This window comes from Ovis aries, chromosome 1 (genome assembly GCF_016772045.2).
Source record: "Ovis aries strain OAR_USU_Benz2616 breed Rambouillet chromosome 1, ARS-UI_Ramb_v3.0, whole genome shotgun sequence".
Lineage (NCBI taxonomy): Eukaryota > Metazoa > Chordata > Mammalia > Artiodactyla > Bovidae > Ovis > Ovis aries.
In genome coordinates, this window is record NC_056054.1 from 161,390,096 (window position 1) to 161,415,034 (window position 24,939).

A 24,939-nucleotide genomic window follows, 5' to 3' on the forward strand; every position below is an offset into this window, starting at 1 on the left:
ACTTTATGCTGAATTCAATAACATTGATATTATCATTCAAAAAAAAGATTAACACATTCCAGCATCATCTATCAATAAGAAAATAATATATACAATAAAGAAAACATATTAGCCAATCATAGCATGACTAAGTCTTTTTAATAATCTTATAAAAGTGGTACAAGAGGCTTCCCTGGTGGTTCAGTGGTAAAAAATCTGCCTGCCCATGCAGGAGACACTGGTTCAATCCCTGAATCCGGGAAGATCTCACACGCTGTGGAGCAACTAAGCCTGTGCATGACAGCTATTGAGCCTGTGCTCTAGAGTCTTATGAGAGCCACAATTACTTAAGCCCACGTGCCTCAGAGCCCATGCTCAGCAACAAGAGAAGCCGCCCCAACATAAAGCTCACACACCACAAGTGGAGAGTAGGCACAACTTGCCACAATTAGAGAAAAGCCTGTGTACTTTTAGCACAGCCAAAAGTAAATAAATAAATACAATTTTTAAAAAGCAAGCTACATTTTCAAAAAAAGTGGTACAAATATTACAAAAATAGCTATTTATATAAATTTAAATTGTCAACAAAGAAATTTTCATTAATAAATTCCATATGCTTTCCCTAATTTTAGTTAATTCAAAATATTTACATATATGTGAATTTAACTAGAAAAGTACAAAAGTATTTATTATATGAATTTAAGCTCATATTTTAATTATCTATGATATAGTATGAAACTATTTCAGAAAATATCAAATTTATATACCTTATTTATCAAATCTCTACTTTTAATGCCTATATTTTACCATTATTCATCAAACTCTATTAATGCATGTGGGATGGGCATAATTATTACTACTCTATAGGCTCAATAAAACAAACTGCTCTATAGACTCAATAAAACAAAGGTTATATTCCTTGCCATTATTAATCCAGGCACATAGGAGCAGTGGCATTCAAATATAAATTTTTTCTAGGCAAGGTTGCACCAGAGAAAAGGTAGCAAATATCGGAAAGTTGAAAGCAGTATGTGTGCTTTTTTTCCAGATTTGATGATTAACTATGTTCAGAGACCATGGTATAATATAATTTTAGCTAGAGGCCCAGTAATGTATCACAGAGTTCAGATTTGACCTTATCAAAAGTCTCTCAGTGACTAGTTCAAAATTATGGGAAGTATATCCAAGTTAAAGTTGATATAAACTGTTCAGAGATAAAATATCAAGTGAACCTTTACATTATTATTCATGCGTACACACACACACACAAATAATACAATCATACAACTATATATATATATATATATTAGAATCTTATATCACTATAAGAAAGTAAAGTGAACAACCTGATAATGATAATGAAGACCAATTGTGATAAACATAAAACTTTCTAGTTAGTAAAAAATCAGCTGCAGAGCATGAAAGACATCTAAATTGAAAGCAGTTCCTACCAAGATCACCTTAAGCTCACAGGTCAGAATATCACAGTGGCTACAAAAGAGAATGCCTGATTGGAGCAAAATTGATTGAAGCAAAAACTAAAGAAGAGAGTAGCTAATGAAGCCTTTGTGTTCTCTGGTTGTGAGCAACACTGGGAGAATTAGCTTAACTTCTAGGAAGTAAATTTCAGGCAAGGTTTTAAGAAATAGTGACCCATGCAGAGAAGTTGAGCTAAAATACATAAAGTGAAGAAATCTCATAAAATGAGGATTGCTTAAGGAAGCTTGCTTTAGACTCAAGAAAATGAAAAATATAGGATCATGAAACTTTTTCAAATACATGAAAGTTCAACACAGGCTTCAAAAAAATGTATGTTACTGCAACAAATAAATACAAATAAAAGGCAGGTTGATTATGACTGAATACATTGAATATAACTCTATTATTAGTTCAGTTTCCATAAGACAATAAGCTAGCATCTCCCCTCCACATGTCTTGAGACTTCTAGAACAAAGTAGCAGGTCTCTTGCAAGTAAAAAATATTTTCTCATGTGCTTGATATTGACCTGTAGATGGTAGATCTTTATGACTAACACAACATTGCATATTTTAATACACAATAGTCATTGAGTATTACTAATTCTTAGAAGAAATATAAATTTTAACGTATTCTGGATGAGATGACAACTTTGTTCTAGACAATGAATTTTATGTGTATTTATTTACTGGGAAGGGGGTGTTCTTGAAATAATTAGAAGCAAGTTGATTTGATATATTTCTCAGACTTCTCATTTTGCTTTCAGCAATATAAAGGGGTTTGGGAAAACCTACCAAAAAAAAAAAAAAAAGATTTTTCATATTGAATTGGTATACATTCCACATTTTCCAAATTTTTATTAGTTTATTATAGCAAAATATTTAAGGTTGAACTATTAATTATACCTCAATATAGCTGTTTTTAAAAAGAAAAAATAAATAGTGTAGGCACAAAGAATGAAATGTGACTATAATTTCTTGTAAATCTATACATGGGAGAGTATAAATCTATAAAATATGTGTAATGACTGAGTGTATGTTTAATGTACACTCTTAGATTATAAAATTAACCTCTGAAAATGGTTGACAATAAAAAACAAACTGCCTCAAGAATGTTAAAACTAGCTATTCTGCTTTTTATTGTACAATGTCAGGGCTATATTTGTAAATAGCTTCTCAATGGAAAAGGTTTTTCTATTTTAAATTCCCTCAGCATTGACAAAGAAGTGGAGCTAGGGATGAGGATATCTTCATTTTGTATCTTCCTTGATAGTTCTAGAAAATGATGTAGTTGTACTGGTTAGAAAATTTAATAAAATGGGGATTGGAGAAAGACTTCACTTTAAATTACAACTGCAACTTTCTAAAATGAGGATTGTACTGGGACACACACAATTTATAGGGATTTCTTTTTGTTTTGCTTTATAACCACTTGGTTTATAAACAACATGCTACTGGAGAAGAGTGGAAAAATAACTCCAGAAAGAATGAAGAGACAGAGCCAAAGGAAAAACAACATGCAATTGTGGATTTGACTGATGATGAAAGTAAAGTCCAAACTGTAAAAATCAATACTGCATAGGAATCTGAATTTAGGTCCATGAATCAAGGCAAATTGGAAGCAGTCAAACAAGAGATGGCAAGAGTGAATATCAACATTTTAAGAATAAGTGAACTAAAATGGACTGGAATGACTGAATTTAACTCAGATGACCATTATATCTACTACTGTAGGCAAGAATCCCTTAGAAGAACTGGAATAGCCATCATAGTCCGAAATTCAGTAGTTACAATCTCAAAAATGACAGAATGATCTCTGTTCATTTCCAAGGCAAACCATTCAATATCACACTAACCCAAGTCTATGCACCAACCAGTAATGCAGAAGTTGAAGTTGAACGGTTCTAAGACCTACAAGACCTTCTAGAGCTAACACACACAAAAAAATGTCCTCATCATTATAGGGGACTGGAATGCAAAAATAGGAAGTCAAGAGATATCTAGAGTACCAGGTAAATTTGGCCTTGATGTACAAAATGAAGCAGCTCAAAGGCTAACAGAGTTTTGCTAAGAAAATGCACTGGTGATAGCAAACACCCTCTTCCAACAACACAAAGGAAGACTCTACACATGGAAATCACCAGATTGTCAATACCAAAATCAGACTGATTATATTCTTTGCAGCCAAAGATAGAGAAGCTCTATATAGTCATCAAAAACAAGATAGGAGCTGACAGTGGCTAAGGTCATGAACTCCTTATTGCCAAATTCAGACTAAAAAGAAAGTAGGGAAAACCACTAGACTACTCATGTAAGACCTAAATCAAATCCTTTACAATTATACAGTGGATGTGCCAGATAGATACAAGGGATTAGATCCAACAGAGTGCCTGAAGAACTATGGACAGAGGTCCAGGAGATTGCAGAGGAGGCAGTGATCAAGACCATCTCCAAGAAAAATAAATGCAAGAAGGAAAAATTGTTGTCTAATGAGGCCTTACAGATAACTGAGAAATGAAGAGAAGCTAAAGGCAAAGAAAAAAAGGAAAGATATACCCATTTGAATGCAGAGTTCCAAAGAATAGCAAGGAGAGTTAAGAAAGCCTTTCTCAGTGATAAATGTAAAGAAATAGAAGAAATCAATACAATAGGAAAGACTTCTTCAATAAAATTAGAGATACCTAGTGAATATATCATGCAAAGAGGAGTGCAATTAAGGACAGAAATGGTATGGACCTAACAGAAGCAGAAGATATTAAATGAGGTGGAAAGAATACACAGAAGTACTATGCAAAAAATATATGAATGACCTAGATAACCACAATGGTATGATCACTCACTACAGCCAGATCCTGGAATGCAAAGTCAAGTGGGCTTTAGGAAGCACCACTATGAACAAAGCTAGTGGAAGTGATGGAATTCCAGTTGAGCTATTTCAAATCCTGAAAGATGATGCTGTGAAAGTGCTGCACTCAATATACCAGCAAATCTGGAAAACTCTGCAATGGCCACAGGATTGGAAAAGATCAGTTTTCATTCCAATCCCAAAGGAAGGCAATGTCAAAGCATGCTCAAACCACCACACAATTGCCCTCATCTCACATGCTAGTAAGTAATGATCAAAATTCTCCAAACCAGGCTTCAACAGTATGTGAACCATGAACTTTCAGATGTTTAAGCTGGATTTATAAAAGGCAGAGGAACCGGAGATCAAAGTGCCAACATCCACTGGATCATTGCAAAGGTAAGAGAGTTCCAGAAAAACATCTATTTCTGCTTTATTGACAATGCCAAAGCCTTTGACTGTGTGGATCACAATAAACTGTGGAAAATTCTGAAAGAGATGGGAATACCAGAACACCTGACCTGCCTCCTGAGATCTGTATACCGGTCAAGAGGCAATAGTTAGAACTGGACAAGGAACAACAGACTGGTTCCAAATGGGAAAGGAATACGTCAAGGTTGTATATTGCCACCCTGCTTATTTAACTTCTATGCAGAGTACATCATGAGAAACACTGGGCTGGAAGAAGCACAAGCTGGAATGAAGATTGATGGGAGAAATATCTATAACCTCAGATATGCAGTGACATAACATTATGACAGAAAGTGAAGAACTAAAGACCCTCTTGATGAAAGTGAAAATGTTGGCTTAAAACTCAACATTCAGAAAACTAAGATTATGACATCTGGTCCCGTCACTTCATGGCAAATAGAAGGGGAAACAGTGGAAACAGTGACAGACTATTTTCTCTTGGGCTCCAAAATCAGTGCAAATGGTGACTGCACACATGAAATTAAAAGATGCTTGCTCCTTGGAAGAAAAACCACGACCAAGCTAGACAGCATATTAAAAAGCAGAGGTATTACTTTGCCAAAAAAGGTCCATCTAGTCAAAGCCATGGTTTTTCCAGTAGTCATGTATGGATGTGAAAATTGGACTATAACGAACCTGAGCACTGAAGAATCAATGCCTTTCAACGGTGGTGTTTGAGAACACTCTTGAGATTCCCTTGGACTGCAAGGAGATCCATCCAGTCAATCCTAAAGGAAATCAGTCCTGAATATTATTTGGAAGGACTGACACTGAAGCTGAAGCTCCAATACTTTTTCACCACCTGATGCGAAGAACCGACTCATTGGAAAAGGTCCTGATGCTGGGAAAGATTGAAGGCAGGAGAAGAAGGGGATGACAGATGATGAAATGGTTGGATGTCATCAGTGACACGATGGACATGAGTTTACATAAACTCCATTAATTGGTGATGGACAGGAAAGCCTGGCATACTGCAGTCCATGGGATCACAAAGAGTCAGACATGATTGAGCTACTGAACTGAACTGAACTGATAACCCTTTTTCCTTACATGAGAAGCATTCACCAAAAAAAAGATATGGAATATCCATAAAACAATAATAATGTTAATATATTTCCATCTGGAAGGAGTAAAGCAGTTATAAAGTGTGATTAGTTTACATGTGTTTTTGATTAGTGTGACTAGGAGATTTGTCATAATCGCAGGACTTTAAAGAACTTTGTTTCAATTTTGACTCAAATGTAAAATACTTGGCTCTATATCTTCTATTAATCTAAGTATGCAATGAAGGAAATAATCCAATAAATAACAAGCCTCTGATTTTGAAGTAATGGGCTTGAGGTAGAAAGTCCAATTAAGAATAGTCCTCCACCTAATTAGAAATTCACCTGGATGGAGACAGAGCCCTTTCAAGCAGGTTAATAACAGAAGGGTCATGGGATGCTGTATTCTTTTTTTGTTAGAGGATGTAGTAAGATTCATGTCAAGCCTAATCATTTTTCTTGTAAAATTAAGGCAAGTAATAAAAAAAGAGGTATGTAGTATTACTAAGTCGTAATGTGTCCCCTTATTTGAAAGATGTTTTGGGTTTCCGTGGTATTGTTATGGGTTGCCTTTTTTTCTCTTTTACCTGTGCCATCATAACAGTGTTTGCACCTGTCCCAGATGCATCTGTTCTGTGCCATCTGTGTATCTTATTGCCAAGTAGCACGTGTCTTTGTGAAAGTCATTAGTATAAATATTGAATAAGACTATATACCCAGTACATGTGCTTATATGCTTAGAGGTTTTTAGCACATAGATACTAAATACAAACATCTAAACTTTGGTTATAGCAACTTACCAAATTATAAAGCCATGAAATTATATTATCTTATAATGTATGGTTCTTCATTTCACACATACACATATACCACCACCATCACCAGCAGTACCCAAAGATGTAAAAAAGTAAAACTAACCCTTGTACTCAAAGTTCCATATTTCCAAGAGTGTTAATTCTGTTATAAGATTTAGGAAACAATTTGAAACTCAACATAAAGACTTATCATTTTCATTACATAAAATCTCTCACCTTGAGGCTACTAAGTGAGGAAAGAATTCCCTGCTGTATGAACTGTAGAGGAAGATCAAGTAAAAAATAATAATTGTATAAGAAGCCTTTATAATTTTCATAAAATATTACTCTATCCAAATATTCTATTTATAGTGAATGAAAAGATTAATTATAAAAGATGACATCAATGAATTAATCCCAACCAGTGTCATGAAGTATCTTGTGAGTTAAATCTTTCCAACTTCACCATCAAAATTGTTAGAAAAGATGTATTTTAAGTAAAGCAATAAAATTTATTTTAGAGAGGTACTATTGGATGTGAGAGTTGGACTGTGAAGAAGGCAGAGCACTGAAGAATTGATGCTTTTGAACTGTGGTGTTGGAGAAGACTCTTGAGAGTCCCTTGGACTGCAAGGAGATCCAACCAGTCCATGCTGAAGGAGATCAGCCCTGGGATTTCTTTGGAAGGAATGATGCTAAAGCTGAAACTCCAGTACTTTGAACACCTCATGCGAAGTGTTGACTCATTGGAGAAGACTTTGATGCTGGGAGGGATTGGGGGCAGGAGGAGAAGGGGACGACAGAGGATGAGATGGCTGGATGGCATCACTGACTCGATGGACGTGAGTCTGAATGAAATCTGGGAGTTGGTGATGGACAGGGAGGCCTGGCGTGCTGAGATTCATGGGGTTGCAAAGAGTTGGACATGACTGAGCGACTGAGCTGAACTGAACTGAATTCTCTCCTCCATACAGAGAATATAATTATAGGAGAATAAGAAACAACTATGATGTGCAGTAATTCCTTTTACTAAAACTATAAAACTATGATCCTTAGTAATTCAAGAGTAAACTGATTATGACCTGTACCAGGTAGAATTTGTGGAAAAGGCAAATGTAAAAACATTAGAGTTTTATTTATACTATAGACTGCATAATATTTTAGTAATTGATTGGGTAAGAGTAGAGAAGCAAGGAATGAAAGTCGCTCAGTCATATCCGACTCTTTGCAACCCCTTGGACTGTACAGTCCATGGCATTCTCTAGGACAGAATACTGGAGTGGGTAGCCTATCCCTTCTCCAGAGCTCTTCCAAAACCAAGGATTGAACTCAGGTCTCCCACATTGCAGGGAGATTCTTTACCAGCTGAACCACAAGGTAAACCCAAAATACTGTAGTGGGTAACCTATCCCTTTTCTAGCAGATTATAGGACACAGGAATCAAACCAGGGTCTCCTGAATTACAGGAAGATTCTTTACCAACTGAGCTATCAGGGAAGCCTGAGAAGTAAGGAAATGAGGTTCAAAAGGTTGAAGATTTCTCCATTTATTAGTGTCCTCTTTGATTTCTTTCATCAGTGTTAATCTCAAAAATATACAAGCAAATTATGCAACTCAATTCCAGAAAAATAAACGATCCAATCAAAAAATGGGCCAAAGAACTAAATAGACATTTCTCCAAAGAAGACATATGGATGGATAACAAACACATGAGAAGACGCTCAACATCACTCATTATTAGAGAAATGCAAATCAAAACCACAATGAGGTACCACTTCAAGCCAGTCAGAATGGCTGCGATCCAAAAATCTGCAAGCAATAAATGCTGGAGAGGGTGTGGAGAAAGGGAACCCTCCTACACTGTTGGTGGGAATGCAAACTAGTACAGCCACTATGGAGAACAGTGTGGAGATTCCTTAAAAGATTGCAAATAGAACTACCTTATGACCCAGCAATCCCACTCCTGGGCATACACACCGAGGAAACCAGAATTGAAAGAGACACATGTACCCCAATGTTCATCACAGCACTGTTTATAATAGCCAGGACATGGAAACAACCTAGATGTTCATCAGCAGATGAATGGATAAGAAAGCTGTGGTACATTTACACAATGGAGTATTACTCACCCATTAAAAAGAATACATTTGAATCAGTTCTGTTGAGATGGATGAAACTGGAGCTGATTATACAGAGTGAAGTAAGCCAGAAAGAAAAACACCAATACAGTATACTAACACATATATATGGAATTTAGAAAGATGGCAATGATGACCCTGTATGCAAGACAGCAAAAAAGACACAGATGTGTATAGTGGACTTTTGGACTCAGAGGGAGAGGGGGAAGGTGGGATGATTTGGGAGAATGGCATTGAAACATGTATACTATCATGTAAGAATCGAATCACCAGTCTATGTCCAATGCAGGATACAGCATGCTTGGGGCTGGTGCACGGGGATGACCCAGAGGGATGTTGTGGGGAGGGAGGTGGGAGGGGGGTTCATGTTTGGGATCGCATGTACACCCGTGGTGGATTCATGTCAATGTATGGCAAAACCAATACAGTATTGTAAAGTAAAATAAAGTAAAAATAAAAATTTAAAGTATTAAGAAAAAAAAAGGTTGAAGAATTTTAGATCTTGTTAAGAGATGAGAGAAATGATAATATCATTTGCTAAACCAGGTAACACTGAGAGGATAGCAATATTTATAGGATGAAGTGAGGAGCTTAAAATTGCATATAACAATTTGAAGGGCCCATAAGGCAACTGCATAAATAAATATTTTGAGTATTTAAGGACATTGTTCTAGGATTCCAAAGAGAGATCAGTGATGGAGAGTTAGTATAAATGGTACTTTTAATGAGTTGTCCAAGGAAAGTTTGTGGAAGAGAAGACAGTATTAAAATTAAAAAAAGCTTAGTTCAGTTCAGTTACTCAGTCATGTCCAGCTCTTTGCCTCCCCATGGACTGCAGCATGTCAGCTTCCCTGTCCATAACCAGCTCCCAGGGCTTACTCAAACTCACATCCATCGAGTCAGTGATGCCATCCAACCATCTCATCCTCTGTGGTCCCCTTCTCCTCCTGCCTTCAATCTTTCCCAGCATCAAGGTCATTTCAAATGAGTCAGTTCTTTGCATAAGTTTCAGTTCAGTCGTTCAGGGTATCTGACTCTTTGGGACCCCATGGACTGCAGCATGCCAAGCTTCCCTGTCCATCACCAATTCCAGGAGCTTACTCAAACTCATGTCCATCGAGTCAGTGATGCCATCCAACCATCTCATCCACTATCATCCCCTTCTCCTCCTGCTGTCAATCTTTCCTAGCATCAGGGTCTTTTCAAATGAGTCCATTCTACCCATCAGGTGGCCAAAGAATTGTGGTATCAGCTTTAGCATTCCAATGACTATTCAGGACTGATTTCCTTTAGGATGGACTGGTTTGAGCTCCTTGCAGTCAAAGGGACTCTTAAAAGTCTTCTTCAACACCACAGTTCAAAAGCATCAATTCTTTTGTGTTCAGATTTCTATATAGTCCAACTCTCACACCCATACATGACTACAGGAAAAAATAGCTCTGTGTTTTAATATGCTATGTACGTTCATCATTGCTTATCTTCCAAGGAGCAAGCACCTTTTAATTTCCTGGCTGCAATCACCATCTGCAGTGATTTTGGGGCCCAAGAAAATAAAGTAAGCTACTATTTTGGCTGTTTCCTTATCTATCTGCCATGAAGTGATGGGACCAGATGCCATGATCCTAGTTTTCTGAATGTGGAGCTTTAAGTCAACCTTTTCACTCTCCTCTTTCACTTTCATCAAGAGGTGCTTTAGTTCTTCTTCACTTTCTTCCATAAGAGTGGTGCTATCTGCATATCTGAGATTATTGATATTTCTTCTGGCAATCTTGATTCCAGCCCAGTGTTTCTCATGATGTACTCTGCATACAAATTAAATAAGTAGGGTGACAATATACAGCCTTAACATACTCCTTTTCCAATTTGGAACCAGTCTTTTGTTCCATGTCCAGTTCTAACTGTTGCTTCCTGACCTGCATACAGATTTCTCAGGAGGCAGTTCAGGTGGTCTGCTATTCCCATCTTTTTCAGAATTTTCCACAGTTTATTGTGATCCACACAGTCAAAGGCTTTGGCATAGTCAATAAAGCAGAAATAGATGTTTTTTTCTGGGACTCTCTTGCTTTTTCCATGATCCATTGGATGTTGGCAATTTGATCTCTGGTTCCTCTGCCTTTTCTAAATCCATCTTGAACATCTGGAAGCTCACGGTTTACATATTGCTGAAGCCTGGCTTGGAGAATTTTGAACTTTACTAGCATATGAGATGAGTGCAATTTTGCAGTAGTTTGAGCATTCTTTGGCATTGCCTTTCTTTAGACTATAATCTGTAAAAACATTGAATTACTATGTTGTAAACTTGCATTTAATGAATTTTATAATATTGTAAAATAAACTGAGACAACAACAAGAGCACAAGATAAACTGTTATCTGCTGAAGGATATGATTTCTGTACACAAAGTGTGTGGTCTATTAATGGTGGTGAATAGCAAGTTTGATTCCTAATTTCACAGGATCTCTCTTTTTTTATTTTTATTTTTACTTTATTTTGCTTTACAATACTATATTGGTTTTACCATACATTGACATGAATCAGCCATGGGTGTACATCAGTTCCTAATCCTGGACCCCGCTCCCACCTCCCCTCCCCCCATATCATCTCTCTGGATCATCCCCGTGCACCAGCCCCAATCATCCTATATCCTGTATCGAACATAGACTGGCAATTCATTTCTTACCTGATAGCATACATGTTACAATGCCATTCTCCCAAATCATCCCACCCTCTCCCTCTCCCACAGAGTCTAAAAGTCCGTTCTATACATCTGTATCTCTTTTGCTGTCTCACATAGAGAGTTATCATTACCATCTTTCTAAATTCCATATATATGTGTTAGTATACTGTATTGGTGTTTTTCTTTCTGGCTTACTTCACTCTGTATAATCGACTCCAGTTTCATCCACCTCATTAGAACTGATTCAAATGTATTCTTTTTAATGGCTGAGTAATACTCCATTGTGTATATGTACCACAGCTTTCTTATCCATTCATCTGCTGATGGACATCTAGGTTGTTTCCATGTCCTGGCTATTATAAACAGTGCTGCAATGAACATTGGGGTACACGTATCTCTTTGAATTCTGGTTTCCTCGGTGTAAATGCCCAGCAGTGGGATTGCTGGGTCATAAGGCAGTTCTATTTGCAATTTTTAAAGGAATCTCCACCCTGTTCTCCATAGTGGCTGTACTAGTTTGCATTCCCACCAACAGTGTAAGAGTGTTCCCTTAAGCTTAAACTTTGGGAGGATATGAGACCCTAAAATTCAGGGTAAGGTTATAAGGGACGTATCAGTTGTAGCTGGAGACAATAAAACCTAAACTTTCTCCTAGAATCACCCCTTCCTTTCCTGTTTGAAGAGGTTAGTTTCCCCTTCCCTTTATTTATAGAATCTGTAGTGATTGCCTTGCAAGGAACTGTTGATATTAGTAAGACTATTACCCTATCATATTCCAGTGCTTCTAGATCTGTAATAAAACAACTTGCCAACTGTCATTATAGAGTGAATTACAAAATATGACTTGTGAGATGGTGCAGTGCTTGCCAAAAGAATCACAAAACTTTGACCAAATTATGTTTAAAAAAATATAGGGAATATATGTAAGATTTCATGTTAAGAGTCAGTGATCAGAGCAGAAGAAAGAGAAAGGTGTAGTCAGCCTATGAAATATGAAATAACAGAATTTTCCTGTTATGTTTTTAGAGAGATGACTCCAATAGCTTGGACAAATGGAATGCTGAAACAAATTTAACACATAAAATCTGCATTCAGCCTAACCATTTCCTAGAAAGTATCCATGAATCCATCCATTCCACAAGGAAAATGCACAAAAGAAAGGAATGACAGCATCCAAGATGAGTTCTACTGTGACTCTTCTCCAGTGATCAGCTAAACTTCTAATGTCAAACTCAGCTTCCTGAATTTAGTGGCCATGATGCAGTTTTGAGCTCTGTCTGAAGCATCTTTAGTATTTATGCCTAGCTGCCTTGGAAGCTCTGTGATACATTTCAGTAGATGACTTTTTAAATAAGTTTATACACAGTGCATAGTTGCTTTTATTGGGAGCCTAACTGCTACAAATTCTTGCCATAGACATAGGGAATATTTTAATTTTAATTTACACCTTCACACTTCACACCATTTTCAGTCATGTCTTATATTCACAAAGTTTCTTATAAGTACCTAAAAAATCATTTCAATATAGAAATCCATTATTATCTTGTTAATTACTTATACCTTAAATTTGATAACTTGATTTTTATTTTTTTCTGTAATCGACTTTTAGTGTTCTAGTTTCTAGTTCCTATTACCATTCTAATAAATTTGATATGTATTATTAATGAAAACTATCAATTAACAGTTACCCTTATATATTTGTGGGGTTTTTAATGTATCAAAGTTGCAGATAATTTTTATTCTACACATGCATCTCTTTATCTTATTATATTTATTATATCCCTGTTATTTAAGGCACTAAACTATGTGACACTTTATTTTTCTCTCTCTGTATCATTAACTTATCAGTCCTTCTTATTAATATATGAAAGCCTCATTCTAGGCTGGAATCCAAATAAGGACAATTAAATTGCAATTACAATATATGTCCACTATATATTGGAATATATATATATACACTATATATATATTTCAATATATATAACTATATTCCAGTGTTAAAGGGAAACTCCATTTGAATTGCATAAACAGTAAAAGAATTGATTGATAGCTTTATTTTAAAACTCTGAGGTTAGAGGGAAATCACTATGATTAATTCCAAAAGGAAAAAAATCTGAAAAGTTATTAAGAAGTAACATATACTTCTAAGTTTAACAATCAACTGGTTCAACTTGGACTGGTTCTTTGATATTCATGCAAATTAATTTCTTATCAAAACTTACAACTGTTTTAAGTTACCATGATTCATTTCTAGATAAGTCTTTATATTTTCTTCTTTGATTATATTCATCATTCAAGGTAGTCATCAGGACATTGCAAAAATTATCTTTCAAAACAATAAGAATGATTGTTTTATTTTAATCTTTGAACATGATTTTTTTTTCCAAATGCAGGTAGGGGCAAAGTTCTTTAAATAGGTAGAGAAAAATGTAGCAGGGCATTGTGTGTTATTGTAACAAACAATTGGTATTGCAAATTGTGACAAACTTTGGTGTATTCTTTTCTAAGGCTTTTCAAGTTCTACACTCACACCAATTCTCCTGACTCAGGGGCTTGGTGTCAGTCCTGGATTGTGTTTTGATGTTTTTGCAAATCAACAATTGAGTGCAATTTTAGGCAGTCAAAACAGACATTTGTCATTGTGTTTGCATCCGATTTCCTGTGGCACCCTGCCCACTCTATCATGCAAGGTGGGGAATTGCTGGCTAAGCAAGAGGGACCAACGCAAGCTGCTGAGACACAGCAAGAAGCATGTCACATGTAATTACCATAATTTATAAGGATCACTCCAGGCTCACTGGTGGTGTTGTTGCACACCAAATGGACTATGCTAGAGTGTTTAAGTAAATATTTGCACGCAAGCTGAAGCTGTTGAGAATTTCTGCTTCAGCTAGAGCCTCTTTCTTATGAAATATTCAGTACATGAAATGTCTCCAGTGGTGCAGAGTGGTGGGTTTTCTCTCTGATTTGATTAGCAGTGATGATTCTTTCATGAACTGTGAATGTCTTTCTAGATTAGCATCATCCAGGTTCTTTGGTCTTGTCACGGAAGAAGAGGACTAGAGGGACTATTGCTTATGAACATGTTAAAAGCATGCCTTAACAATCTATGAGGTGTTTCAAAATGAGATTTTTAAAGATCATTCAAATAAGTTCAAATATATTCCTTTCTAATCAATAACTTGCTGTTCAATTCTGAAACCTAATGGTGTATTAGAAGTATACGGCAACTCAAGATTTAGAAATGATACAAATTAGGAATTGGTATAATTTTGTTTAATGGATAGATAGTCATTAAAAGTTACACAATTCTAAAAAATATATATTTTTATTTCATCAAGTTTTGTGCATTTTAGTGATTTGTTCTTGCAATTTAAGGATCATCCAAAATATCCAAAATAATGTTTTAATTTAAAAAGGCTTAACAAATTCATTAATTGAAATCATGAGTATTTGAAATAAAATATTCAGAATCAATAGAAAACAAATGATTTTTCATCACCCATAAGAGACCTCTAAGCTCTATTTTTTGTGTGTGAATGAGTGTATATATATAAATATAAATCATAAATATGCATATATATAAACTCTATATGGTATATAAATGCCTATTATATACATATATATATTTATTTTTAATGTAGGAAAAGCAAGTATATAAAACTGCAAAATCATTTTTTCTTCAATTTATTTGTGCCCCATAAATAAGTGGCTTTCCAGGTGATACAGTGGTAAAGAATTTGCCTGCCAATGCAGAAGATGAAGGTTCAGTCCCTGTATGTGGCAGATCTCCCAGCAAAGGAACTGGCAACCCACTCCAGTAGTTTTACATGAAAAATCCCATAGACAGAGGAGCCTGGCAGGCTACAGTCCATGGGGTCACAAAGAGTAAGACACAACGGGACAACTGAGCAGCAGCATCACCCAAATATAAATAAGATCTCATTTCTTTAGTTAATGGGAGGATATTCTCACTAAACTTAGGAGATTTGATAAGTCCCCAATTTTTTTGGAAATTTACTTCAACCTATATTTTCTTCATTTTTCATTTCTAAAGTAAAAGATTGCCAAAGAGAAGAGTATTTGTGACTTATTTTAATTCCATTATTTAAATGATTTATTTATATCATTCTAAATTATTTCTTTAACACATTCTTCTCTCTTTTATGAATATTTCCCCTTAGCATAATAAACAGATGGGTTGTATACATTATCTATGTAAGACTGGATACTAAGCTCTTAAATGCACTTAAATATTTTTATATTTGTAAAATATGTAATTATTGCAGTTATGTTCCAATTTCAAAGGGTTCTAAAAATGACTTCTTTTGCCATATCTTGTAAGTATTTAGAAATCTAAACTAGTGTAGATCATTTAATTAAAATATATCATCTTTCAAAAGTCTCTGCTCTATCATTTTATGAATTATTCTCAAATCTTAGCTATAAAATCCTCATGCCATACTTATTCATATTAATTTAGCTTGTGCTTTATGAATGCATTTTTATAGTAATAAATTTAAATATCTTAATGTTAGGTTATCTCTGTAGAGACCCAGAGATCCTCTACATGAAGACAATTCTAAAGACCTGCTTTAACTGATAGTAAGTGGTAATAATTAACTGCTTGAAGATAATTCTGGAAACACTGTTAATATAGTTTTTAAAACATAATTTAGTTATTTAAATAATAATTAGGAAATATGTGGTTTAGTAACTTTGAAAGACACACAAAATCAAATTTGTAGTACCTTCATTAATTTAATGGGCTTCCCAGGTGGCACAGTGGTAAAAATCTACCTGCAAGAGATGCAGGTTTGATCCCTGGGCCAAGAAGATCCCCTGAAGGAGGGAATGGCAACCCACTCCAGTATTCTTGCCTGGAAAATCCCATGGACAAAGAGCCTGGTGGGCTATAGTCCAGGGATCACAAAGAGTTGGATACAACTGAGCTACTGAGCATAGCACAATAATTGAAATATCTTTGTCTCTTTGAAAACAATTCATTTTACCTGGATTATGTTTTTATTTTTCAAATAAAAAAGCACATTTTATAAGGGTGTCAAGACTTACTTAGGACCATTAATACTACCTTGGAAAAACTATGAAGAATACTCATGGGGCATGAGTAAAGATCATACACAGATTTTTCAAATTTTATAAATTTAAAATAAAAATTTGAATTTGATTAAACCACAAAGTGTATATGCAAGTATTAGCTTTCTATTCCTGTCATGGAAAATTTATTATCTCAGAATACTGTAAGGTAGAAGTCCATGGGAACATGGCTTATTTCACAGGCTGAAATCAAGGAACCAGTTGCTAGGATTCTTTCCAGAAGCCTCTGGGAGAGAATCCTTCCAGGCCCATTCAAGGTTTTGACAGAGTTCAGTTCCATGCAGTTGTAGAACTGAGGTTATCTTTCTGGCCAGGGATCACAGTCATCTTCTACAGGCCTCCCATTATTACCTGGCCTATGACACTTTTCATCTTCAAAACCAGCAATAGTGGGTCAAGCTCTTTTCACACTCTGTCTGAAACCTCCCTTTGTCTCATTTCCCATACCCCTAGTCAGAGAAAGTTCTCAGATTTAAGATTTAGAAGATTAGATTGTGTCAACCCGGATAATCCAAAATAAAGTCACTATTTTAAGATCCACAATATTATTTACAATTGCAAAGCCCTTTCTGTCATATAACATTAAATATTCCCAGGTTCCAAGAATGAGAATACAGTACCTTTTGGGGAGGCCATTCTTTCTGCCATAGTTAAAGAATATAAAGATTTACTTTACATGTGTGTTTGGGGTAATTTGTTGATAAATATTGAAAAGCTAGTTCTCCTATTAGGAGAAAAAGAACTCTTTGATTTCCTTTATTTGTCTGTTTCTGTGATGTAAATAATCATAACATGGCAGATTTCAAGCTTTTGGTGTGAATTTCGACAACTCACAAAATTCTGAAAATTTAACCCTGCTCTTATGAACTGTTATGACTTATCTCCAAACCAGCACTTTGTATATATAGAATTTATCAAATAAAATTCCCAATTGTAATATAACAAAATAGAGATGAGTAAAAATAGTAGTATAATGATGACATAATACATGTTCTTTACCCAAGCATGTCAAAATACAACTTAAATAAAAAGAGAACACATATCCTACATTAATCTTTCTAATGCTAGCAAAAATATGTATTCTAGCTAAAAAGTTGAAAATCATAACATAGACTATTTATTTCTAGCAAAATGAGGTTAAAGAGACTATCATTACTTTGTATAATGATTATAATGTCTCTATTATATACTATGAATAATTGCTCAATGCCATTAGAGGGACATATATGAAAAGAGGGCTGCACATGCATATAGCACGTATTTTCTAACAAAAAAACAAATGCTCATTTACCATGAAAATACACAATAAATAAATAACATTCCAGATCTGTTTTTCAAATGTAACATTCCAGGTCTACTTGATAACCAATTACTTAAACTGATAAATGAGTGAGTTCTCAAATGAATATAGGTAATATGGAATAAGAAGTACAAATTTTTCCTTATCTGCAATCAAATAAGTTTGCCTATAAAGAAGGACCCGATTTATGTTAAGGCAAACAAATTGACAAAGTGGTTCTAAACACTCTGGACCCAGTTTTCCTATCACATCTGTGCTACAAAAATTATTTCAACATTTTCATTGCAACATAGCAAGCTCTTTATATAGAGCTGGTCCTGGATGTGTCACATTTTGTACTGTCTGTTTTGCTTCTCAGTTCAGTTCAGTCGCTCAGGCGTGTCCGATTCTTTGCGACCCCATGAATCGCAGCATGCCAGGCCTCCCTGTCCATCACCAACTCCCGGAGTTCACTAAGATTAACATCCATCGAGTCAGTGATGCCATCCAGCCATCTCATCCTCTATCATCCCCTTCTCCTCCTGCCCCCAATCCCTCCCAGCATCAGAGTCTTTTCCAATGAGTCAACTCTTCGCATGAGGGGTCAAAGTACTGGAGCTTCAGCTTTAGCATCATTCCTTCCAAAGAAATCCCAGGGCTGATCTCCTTCAGAATGGACTGGTTGGGGCTCCTTGCGGTCCAAGGGACTCTCAAGAGTCTTCTCCAACACCACAGTTCAAAAGCATCAATTCTTCGGCGCTCAGCCTTCTTCACAGTCCAACTCTCACATCCACCCATAACTACTGGAAAAACCAAAGCCGTAACTAGATGGACCTTAGTCGGCAAAGTAATGTCTCTGCTTTTGAATATGCTATCGAGGTTGGTCATAACTTTTCTTCCAAGGAGTAACTGTCTTTTAATTTCATGGCTGCAGTCACCATCTACAGTGATTTTGGGAGCCCCCCAAAATAAATTCTGACACTGTTTCCACTGTTTCCCCACCTATTTCCCATGAAGTGAAGGGACCGGATGCCATAATTTCATTTTCTGAATGTTGAGCTTTAAGCCAACTATTTCACTCTCCTCTTTCACATTCATCAAGAGAATTTTTAGTCCCTCTTCACTTTCTGCCGTAAGGGTGGTGTCATCTGCATATTTGAGGTTATTGATATTTCTCCCGGCAATCTTGATTCCAGCTTGTGTTTCTTCCAGTCCAGCATTTTTCATGATGTATTCTGCATATAAGTTACATAAGCAGGGTGAAAATATACAGCCTTGATGTACTCCTATTCCTATTTGGAACCAGTCTGTTGTTCCATGTCCAGTTCTAACTGTTGCTTCCTGACCTGCATACAGGTTTCTCAAGAGGCAGGTCAGGTGGTCTGGTATTCCCATCTCTCTCAGAATGTTCCACAGTTTATTGTGATCCACACAGTCAAAGGCTTTCACATAGTCAATAAAGCAGAAATACATGTTTTTCTGGAACTCTCTTGCTTTTTTGATGATCCAGCAGATGTTGGCAATTTGATCTCTGGTTCCTCTGCCTTTTCTAAAACCAGCTTGGACATCAGGAAGTTCACAGTTCACGTATTGCTGAAGCATGGCTTGGAGAATTTTGAGCATTACCTTACTAGCATGTGAGATGAGTGCAATTGTGCGGTAGTTTGAGCATTCTTTGGCATTGCCTTTCTTTGGAATTGGAATGAAAACTAACCTTTTCCAGTCCTGTGGCCACTGCTGAGATTTCCAAATTTGCTGGCATATTGAGTGCAGCACTTTCACAGCATCATCTTCCAGGATTTGAAGTAGCTCCACTGGAATTCCATCACATCCACTAGCTTTGTTTGTAGTGATACTTTCTAAGGCCCACTTGACTTCACATTCCAGGATGTCTGGCTCTAGATGAGTGATCACACCATCGTGATTATCTGGGTCATGAAGATCTTTTTTGAACAATTCTTCTGTTTATTCTTGCCACGTCTTCTTAATATCTTCTGTTTCTTTTAGATCCATACCATTTCTGTCTTTTATTGAGCCCATCTTTGCATGAAATGTTCCCTTGGTATCTGTAATTTTCTTGAAGAGATCTCTAGTCTTTCCCATTTTGTTCTTTCCCTCTATTTCTTTGCACTAATCACTGAGGAAGGCTTTCTTATCTCTTCTTGCTGTTCTCTGGAACTCTGCATTCAGATGCTTTTATCTGTCCTTTTCTCCTTTGTTTTTCACTTCTCTTCTTTTCACAGCTATTTGTAAGGCCTCCCCAGACAGCCTTTTTGCTTTTTTACATTTCTTTTCCATGGGGATGGTCTTGATCCCTGTTTCCTGTACAATGTCATGAACCTCATTCCATAGTTCATCAGGCCCTCTATCTATCAGATCTAGGCCCTTAAATCTATTTCTCACTTCCACTGTATAATCATAAGGGATTTAATTTAGGTCATACCTGAATGGTCTAGTGGTTTTCCCTACTTTTTTCAATTTAAGTCTGAATTTGGCAATAAGGAGTTCATGATCTGAGCCACAGTCAGCTCCTGGTCTTGTTTTTGTTGACTGTATAGAGCTTCTCCATCTTTGGCTGCAAAGAATATAATCAATCTGATTTCAGTGTTGACCATCTGGTGATGTCCATGTGTAGAGTCTTCTCTTGTGTTATTAGAAGAGGGTGTTTGCTATGACCAGTGCATTTTCTTGGCAAAACTCTATTAGTCTTTGTCCTGCTTCATTCTGCATTCCAAGGCCAAATTTTCCTGTTAATCCAGGCGTTTCTTGACTTCCTACTTTTGCATTCCAGTCCCCTACGATGAAAAGGACATCCTTTTTGGGTGTTAGTTCTAAAAGGTCTTGTAGGTCTTCACAGAACCATTCAACTTCAGCTTCTTCAGCATTACTGGTTGGGGCATAGACTTGGATTACTGTGATATTGAATGGTTTGCCTTGGAGACAAACAGAGATCATTCTGTCATTTTGAGATTGCATCCAAGTACTGTATTTTGAACTCTTTTTGTTGACCATGATGGCTACTCCATTTCTTCTGAGAGATTCCTGCCCACAGTACTAGATATAATGGTCATCTAAGTTAAATTCACCCATTCCAGTCCATTTTAGTTCACTGATTCCTAGAATGTTGGCATTCACTCTTGCCATCTCTTGTTTGACCACTTCCAATTTGCCTTGATTCATGGACCTGACATTCCAGGTTCCTATGCAATATTGCTCTTTACAGCATTGGACCTTGCTTCTATCACCAGTCGCATCCACAGCTGGGTATTGTTTTTGCTTTGGCTCCATCCCTTCCTTTCATTCTTTCTAGAGTTATTTTTACTAAAATAATTAATAGGTTACAATATATATTCATTCAAAATTTTAAAATTTCTAATGAGCTATTTACAATGTACTGAAAAAGCACTTAGTGTTTCAAACATGAATTTTATTGATAAAGGAACAAGAAAGAAACTGGGTTCACAGCTGTCTTTTATTTTAAAACAACATCTGTAGATGATTTAGTAGTTAAACGGTTACTTGCTCTAAATAGACTACAAGGTACTTTCAAGCTTATTGGATACCAATTATTTTTATTTGTATAGTCATTTTTGTGTGTTTGTATGCTGATTTCTCTCTGTGCTGTGCTTAGTCACTCAATTATGTCCAACTCTTTGCAACCCCATCGATTGTAGCCCACCAGGCTCCTCTGTCCATGGTATTCTCCAGGCAAGAATACTGGAGTGGGTTGCCATGCCCTCCCTTAGGGGATCTTCCCAAACCATCCATCAATCCCAGTTTTCCAGCATTGTGGGCAGATTCTTTACCATCTGAGTCATCAGGGATGCCATTTTGATTTTCTCTCTAGTGAATGCATACATTAACAGCTATGTGAAATAAATTCAATAGGCCACATTTAATTGCAATCATGAACTTATTATTCCCTCAAAAAAGTTTTGGATGAGTGATCTAAATTACAGTTTCAAAGAATGTATTTCTTTGCCATATTGACTTAATAGCTGATAAATGGTTACTCTGTCATTCTACAGTCATCAACAAGAATACAAGAATACTATGAAAGTCAAGATTGACATTATACATGTACATATCATGAGAAATTAAGCTTTGAGGATCATTTTTCTTTAAATATTATAATTAGTATGTCTAAGTAAAATCAGTCAGATTCTCCTAGGATCTGATTTCCTGTGATTTCCTACTGGAGAGAGGGAATCTGGTGCTTTGGGATGGCACATTAGCATGGTGGAGTTAATGCAGCATCCTAGTGTGCTTAACTCATACCCAGGGTGTAATTTTGGCCCTAGAAAAATTGTTTCACTATATTCTAACATTATGTTCAATCCAAAGTTGACAAAATGATAACATAGTTATTATAATGGTATTCCACTGCTCACAATTGAAACAGATCCATGGAATATATAGACAAATATTCAAATTGAAATTTAAGTGATGAAAACTATGTGTGAAATGGAAAATACACTGATTGGTTTAAAAAGAGACTAGATATTGTTTAAGAAGATATTAGAGAACTTGAACACATAGAAACCAAAAAATCCAAAATGAAATACAGAGAGAGAAAAATAGAATTTAAAAACTGTAGAAAGATCACTGAGCTTTGGGAACACATCAAGCAGCTTTGTATGCATATAATTGTTATCCCTGAAAGAAAACAAAAGGATATCAGAAAAATATTTGAGTAATAATGGATGAATAGTTTCCAAATTAGATGGAAAATATAGTAACACAGATCCAAAAGCTCAGTAATACTAAACAAGATAAATATAAATAAAGAAATAAATAAAATAATGCACACATATTCAAATAGTACAAAACCAGCTATTAAGAGAAAATCTTTAACGGAGTCAAAATAGAAAGCAGTTAGATATAAGGAATCAAAATAATTATAACACACATTCCTGTCCAGAAATGCGGGAGGAAGAGGATCTTTAATATATTGGTACAAAACCTGAAATAAAATGTCAATCTAGAATTCCATTACCATAGAAAATATCTTCCAAAAATGTGCATTAAATAAAAATGATTTAGACAAGTGAAAAGGAAAAGAATATATTGGAAGAAGCCTGCATTATAAGAGATGTTCAAGTAAGCTCTTCAGACATAGAAAAAGTACACCAGATGGAAATACAGGTTTCTACAAAAGAATGAAGGACACAAAACTGGTAAGTAATATGTACCATATATTAATATAATAATATAATATATGATATGCATATTATATAGTTGCTTTTATTATTTAATTATTTTTCAATTATAATTGACAGCTAAAACAGATAATAATGTATTTTGGAGTTCACAGTATATGTATAAATAAGATATATGGAAAATGGCCTAAGGCTATAAAGGAAATGCAATTATACTTTTTTCCTTAATGTACATTCATTGTGATAAATGTAAATTTGATTAAAGTTAAATTTTGATAAGTGAAAGCAATAAAATGTAATTATAAAATTATTAAATTAATTCAAAATTCTATTATGATTTAAAAAGAAAGCAAATGGTGGGACCAAAAAGAAACAAAAAAGCAAGATCATACGCTTAAAACTAACTATATACATAATCACACAAATAACAAATGAGGATGATACATATGTTCACTATTGTTATCGTGTTGGCTTTTCATAGTTGTATCAATATGTCAAAAATATAAAATTGTATACTAAAAATAAGTGTGATTTATTGTATGTCATTTAGAGCTCAGTAACAAAGTGAACTAAATACTTTTTCAAACACACAAATACTGGAAGCAAGTCCTTAAACAAGAAATGGTAAATAAAATTCTTCAAGCAAAGGGAAAAAGATACCAGATGTAAAAGGAAATATATACAAAGGATTTAAAAGTACCAGGAATAGTAACTATTTTAGTAAATATGAAGTAGATTTTTAGTATTGAATTTACCTTTAAAATTGATTCCTAAAGAAAAAAAATGATAAAAAATAAATTTGGGAAAATAAACTTTATCAAAAATATTGTCGATTACAGCACTTTCAACAAATTTGACTTAATTGGGTTCTGCTGAAAAGTCTCAAATCAATTATTTTAGTTTACAACTTTAGAAAATAAAAAAAATAAAACTAAAATGAACTATTTCCACCCCACAATCCTCGATCTTTATTCGTTCACTTTCCAAAATTTGCTGAGCAACATGGTAAGCAGAATTCATTGGTGTTATTCCCTGTATAACCCATGCCTCTTTGAGTGTGGGTGGAATACATGGCTGTTCTGGACAGTAGAATATGGAAAGGAGAAGAAATTTTCAGATCTAATGCAAGTCTCAAGTCCATTGAGTCTGAGTTAATGAAAGGTGACATAATCCTGATGGGCTTAACTTTAACCAAGTGAAAATCATAGGAGAGACAGGGTTCAGCTGGACTTAAAGGACCCAACCATGAGAAAATGAATTCTGCCAACAACCTTAATGTAACTGGAAGTCAGTAATTCCCTAGTTGAACTTCTGGATGAAAACATTGATTTCAGCATTGTCAGACTTTGAGCTAAGAATCCAGGTAAGCCTAGAGTTCTGATCTGCAAAAACTGAGATAATAAATGAATATTCTCTAAGCCAATAAGTATTTTGATAATTTGTTGCACAGAAATAAGAAGCTATTGTAAAGAAATTGCCCTGCTCTTTGCACTGTATCTAGGGATTATAAAAACAAAAATCATAAGGGGAAAAAAATGAGATCATCTAAGAAGCGTGTGGGGCTTATCAGGTGGCACTAGTGGTAAAGATCCTACCTGCCAATGAAGAAGATATAAGAGACATGAGTTTGATCCCTGGATCAGGAAGATCCCTTGAAGGCAGGCATGGCAACCCATTCCAGTATTCTCACCTGGAGAATCCCATGGACAGAGTCACGGAGGGCTACAGTCTGTGGGGTCACAAAGAGTCGGAATGGTTGAAGTGACTTAGCATACACGCATTCAAGGAGTGTGTAAAGACTGCTCCAGAGAGAAAAGAAAGAGGACAAAACAATTACATCCTGGGTTAATCTAACCTTAAGTAGAAGATATGGGAACAGATAAGTAAAATTAAAAGCGTTAAATAGTGGGTTAACAGTAGGAGTTAGGAAAGTACTGATAATTGTAATACATTGTCTCAAA